The following is a 6,000-nucleotide window of genomic DNA, read 5'->3' as shown; positions in this document are numbered from 1 at the left end:
GGTAAATCCCACAATGCTCGAAATATGTTTGTAATTTTTTATATGGTAATTCTTCTAACAATATTTTTTGTTTGTGTTTTTGTTTAAAATTATGGAGAAGTATCTAAAAATTTGGAATTTTGCAACGAATTTAAGAACAAAAACTTTTTATAATTTAGTGGTTGGTTAATATTCTAACAATATTTTTTGTTTGTGTTTTTTGTTTTAAATTATGGAGAAGTATCTAAAAATTTGGAATTTTGCAACGATTTTAAGAACAAAAACTTTTTATAATTTAGTGGTTGGTTAATATGCAAATTTTCTTTAGGTTGCTATCTAACTATTCTTTCTAACGCTTTGCAACATGTCTTTTGATTCAAAAATTCATTAAAATAATAACGCCCATTTATGTTTTACAACAATCTTTATTCTTCTATATAAGTTTGCAATAATTAACATGGTATTAACGTGCAACGCAATACTACTATAAAAGCATGAATATAATATTGGTTTACCAAAATATCCTTAGGTTATTAATTGACAAATAATACTATATAGGGTAAAACTGATATTTTAAACTATGCTTAATACTATGATTTTCATGGACTTCTAATAGTAATCAAATTCAGTTTCTCGGCTATTTGAGATACTTTATGTATACCGACTTTTGCACCCTTTAACCAAACATATTAGGATTCTTTCAAATATCCACAAGAATAAAATATAACTAACATTATGATGCAGTATTTTACAAGACAAGGGAAACAAAAGAGAATCTTTTTCTTCTAAAGGTTAAAACATGACACGCATTATGATGCTCCTGGAATTTTTATTTTTAGCTTAATTTTTTCTCTAAAATTAAGTTGATTCTTCAATTAGCTTAATTATATTCTTATGCAAAATATTATTATGAATATTAAAATAAAAAATTTTAGGCTTACTTTGAATTTTTGCCAATGCCAAGAATATTGTTTGTTGTTTATTATATAGTAAATTTCCTCAAGAAGAGTACCAAAAACTTTAAGTTTGTACCATATAATATGTTAGTGTCTATCGGTTTTACATGCAAAAATATTTTTTATTCTTAAGTTGGAGATTTGAAGCGTGAAAGTCGATAATATGGTAGCGAATTCTAAAATTATCAAAATTCTCACTACAGAAGGATACGAAAACCCGATTATAAAATAGCACGAAAGCTAAATGTTACTTACACTATTCTTAACATAAATCTATACGATATTTTGGTAAACAGAAAAAATAGATTTCTAAATAAATTTCCATAAGGATTTAAAAAGCAAAGAACGTGACTTTAATTCGTTGGGGAAAAAAAATTTAATTTATTAATTTTAAGAGACTTTTTTTTTTTAATTTAAACTAACGTCATGTACTAATACACAAAATAGAAAAATAAGTATTAAAAAACTTTTTTGTTCTATATATAGTTTATGAAAACATGATTTCCTTAACGCAAGCAAGTTCAAATTACAATTGTAGTCAAGTTTAGAAAGATAAATAGCCTAAAAAAGGCAAAATCATGGGACTTATTAATAGCCTTTGGCCAAATATAATTTTTATCTAAAGTTAAAGATGTTAAAAAGTACTTTTGAGTTGAAGAAAAAGTAGTTTTTAAGAAACACAAAAAGTAACTTCTCTCCAAAAGTATTTTTTTGAAAAGTACTTTTGAGAAAAAAATACATTTAGAAGCACTTTTTAAATAACCGAGTCAAATATCAATTGCTACTCAAAAGTGTTATTCAAATTAATTAGCCAAACACTAACTGTTTCTCACCAAAATTAATTTTCTTTTAGAAACTTTTCAAAATAAATTAATTTTAGAAGCTTGGTCAAACAGACTATTGTTAATGGTTTTTTACCTTAAGGATTTTGAATTGGATTTAAGTCATATATATTGGTAGTGCATTTTTTAATCTATTCTGAATAACCAGCTAATACCATATAAATTTTAAATTAAAAAATAAACAAAGTCGTGAGATTCCAAATGCTTAAAGTTGCTGGAATTACGGAACATCAAGTGCTATGATCATAAGAATAATATCTATATAATTTCTCAAAGTAAAATAAATTCTTAAGGTGAATTTATTAACCGAGACAAACCATTGAGCACCGATTTCATTGAGAACATAATATAGTAGTATAACATGCCAAAATTCAAATCTTAAGTATCACATAAAGGAGAAAAAGTACAAAAAAAGAGTGACGGTCAATTAATAAGAAGAATATTAAAAGTAACACGTGTAGATAATCCAAAAAAACTTCTTTCTCCTTTGTGTAGTAAGAAGTCACAACATGAAGCAAGTATCAGAACAAATCTGAATAAAAATCATCACATTTTAGGATTTTCAGCAAGTTCTTATTATGGTTTGATACCAAGTCTTCTCATATGCTTCTAGAAATCTTGTCCATTTTGTTAATGCCTAAATATTTGTCTATAATAATTGACGGGTAATAACGTGTGAGGCACGTTCATAGAAACTAGTACTATATTAAAAGTACGAATGCTCTATCGAAATATCATTCATTTTTTTTTACCCTTCGTAAGTGTATTTTATGTTGGATATAATTGTAATTCTAGTAACTATTTTCTTGGGAAAAAAAAAACAAATTGTCGTGTTCCTGCGTAGAGTTTACACTATTTGGGATTCTTACCTACGCGGCTTACGTCCCGTTTGTATCAGTTTTGGATTCAATTTCCATTGACTCCTTGGTCTTGGTTTAGGATTCAATTTCTTCTTAGTTACATCCTTTTTGTATTAGTTTTGGATTCAATTCCATTGTATCATTGGTCTTGGTTTAGGATTCAATTCCTTCTTAGTTTACTGACCGTATTAGGATTTGTCCCCTTTCTGTCTTTACTTAGTTTTGGATTCAATTTAGGTTTCTAGAATTTTACAACCAAACCAATTTATAAGGAGGAGCTGACCACTTCTATAAAAGAAGCTATTGTTCTTCATTCTTTATCATAAACTTACGTCCACAAACTTGCTTTCTATTGTATAGTGCTGGTTATATTTCCAACTACTTGGTAACATTTTGGAAGTTAGTATGCTAGAGTTGTCCATCTGAAACTTCGAGTAAATATTGCGTTTGGCATTTTTTATTTACCTATTTTGGATGTTTCGTAACTTTCGTTCATGTAAAATATACACACACCTATTCTTCTTTAGCTTTTGCATTTCTTTCTCTTTTTGATTGGATTTACTTTGTCTGTTTGATTTTCGCTTCTGGTTCGGGAATATAGGTCAACTGCTCCTTGCTAAGGTAAGACATTCAAGATGATAACTTAAAGTTTAATTACCTGACAAAAAAAATGATTGCATTTTTTTCTATACATGCGTGATATGTACAAATAAATTATTTTTATTGGTATACATATTGGTATTTAAGAAAAATTCACCAATTATGCTACTAAAAAATTTGGATGCTTCAAACGGCTTATGTAATTGTACAAGAATGATATACAGAGATTTTTGACAACAACATTATACATGTAGAAATAATGATAGGCCAAAATGCTTCAAAACATATGTTTATTTCAAGAATTTAACTTTCGCCACTAGAACATGAAGGAGGTCATCAGAAAATAATTTCCAGCGCGTTTATGTTTTTCAATGACAATAATTAAAGCACAGGGTCAAAGAATACTCAACGTTGGATTGTACTTGCCGCAACATTTTTTGTCACATGAGCAACTATATGTTGCACTTTTAAGAGGTCAACAACAAGAGTTTTGGTCATGACAGAGCAACCGAAAAGACGAAGAGCCACATACACTGAGAACATTGTCTACAAAAAGATATTAGGTAAGATACAACAACATAACATGTTATTAACTCTTAAAATATATTTTACCTATAATTACAAATGTTATATATATCACAACCTTAACTAATCATAATGTTAAAGTTTGTAGGTTCAGAAGATATTCATCATATTTGATTTCACCTATTAAATCAATGTATTTGCATTCATTTTTATATTTTCAATTTCATGTTGAATCCATTTGGACATTAAATACTATAACACATAGTTCATTCGTGATATATAATTGTTTTATAACAGATGCGACTTACACGTACAATGCACACTAAAACTAATTTTTCTTATATCAAAATTATAAAAGGTAAGACATCTGAATTAAGAAGTAGCCTTAAACTCTTTAGGTGCTATAATTAATAGCTAGCTCATCTGAATTGAGAAGTAGCCTGCATTAACTAAAATTATGGAGGCTGTTTTATTCCTCATAAATAAGGGTGCCCTACTAGCGTAGGATTTGGCAATAATATTTTACACGGAGCAGGTTTTTCTGGTTTGTTTCCCTTTTTATTTTCTTCAGAAAACATCATCTCTGTTTTTATTTCTCTTTGTGGGCTCCAGAATTTACCCCTTACCTCTAATATGCATAGAAATCGGAATTATTTAATACTCCTTGCGATTCAAATTAGACGAGCTACTTTAGTCATAAATCATATATTTTTAAATTTGAAAATAATTCAATTTTAAACTTTTCATTTTACTCTTTTACTCTTAATGAGAAGATTTTATAACCACAAAATATGCTCCACAAAGCTTTTACCCCTTAAGCTTACAAGATCACAAGTTTCAAAAGTCTTCTTTTTTTCATCTTAAACTTCGTACCAAATTAAACTACCTCATCTAAATTAAAACGGAAGAAATATTATTAAATTTATAGAATGGCCAAAAATTTCCCCAACCTATTCAATTTGGTTTATAAATATCTCTGTTAATCTATTGGTCCACCATTGCCCTCTAACATTTTCTTAAGTCTAACATTGCCTTCAACGTTTTCTTTGGACTTTAAAATTCCCCTAAAACTAAAAAAAAAGACAGTGCAGTGCACTAAGTTTCTGCTATGCGTGGAATTTGAGAAAGGGTCGGGTCACAAGGATCTATTACATAAAGTTTTACCTTATATTTATGCAAGAGGCTATTTTATGGCTCGGATGTATTGGTCCACCACGACCAAGTTGCCCAACACCCCACCTCAGTAACTGGGCAATGAACGCCAATAGAGCCCACTCCATTTTCCCTTTGTGACCTCCGATAGGTCGAAAAGAGTAACACCTCTAAAAAAAGAGAACACGACCGGGATACGCTAGCGACAAGAAAGTGTCGAGTCAAGCAAAGGGTACAATAGCCTCAACTATATATAGTCAGAAAGAGCTCTTGAAAATGGGCTTCTCCATTCCCACGAGAGAAAGGAGGACAAGAAAGCTCCTTCTTTGTATCCTAGAAAATGGGGAAAAACCTTGTATAATACATGTAAGTTTTACTTTCTCATCAATCGATGAGAAAGATGATGTTGAATCTTAATAAGATCGATTATGTCTTTTTCGTCCCATATGCGTTCATTATCATTAACGTTTCAATCTGGAATTAATTATATTTGGCTAAGATTTACCACTTTATCTTTGATTAATTTGCTCAAAAACGTTTTAACATCTTTGAGTCAAACAATTTGGCACCATCTATGGGGATTTCTTAGTGAAAATTCCCTAGTTTCTCCCAGATCGAAACCAAGAAATGCAATCACTCACCAAAAGGAGTGCGGAGGAAAAACCCAACCCACGCGGGACACAAGAACAACACAAAAGAAGAAGAGCCAAGCGAGATCACCGGGCTCAGAAATCTTCGTCCCATCAACCATTGATATACTAAACAAATCGAACGATGTCACCGACCTGCATTCCCCTACCAGACTACCGGTCTGGAGCGAAGAAAATCTCATCCTCCCCTACCTCTCTGTCCGGGAAAGAACATAAGACTCACGTGGACGAACGTACACTGGAACATCTCGATCGAAGGACAAAAGTTGCTTCAATGCAGTTGAAATGTATCCTACCGGCAGCATCTCCGAGCTGAACGACAGGAATCCGACAATAAAACCATGAGGCGTATACAACACGAACCTAAACGAAACATCAACACCTTGTATTCACCAGCGTTGCACCATATGGTGCGAGCACTACCAAACGAACTGGG

This window comes from Nicotiana tabacum, chromosome 11, assembly GCF_000715075.1.
Source record: "Nicotiana tabacum cultivar K326 chromosome 11, ASM71507v2, whole genome shotgun sequence".
Lineage (NCBI taxonomy): Eukaryota > Viridiplantae > Streptophyta > Magnoliopsida > Solanales > Solanaceae > Nicotiana > Nicotiana tabacum.
This window is presented reverse-complemented; position numbering follows the sequence as displayed.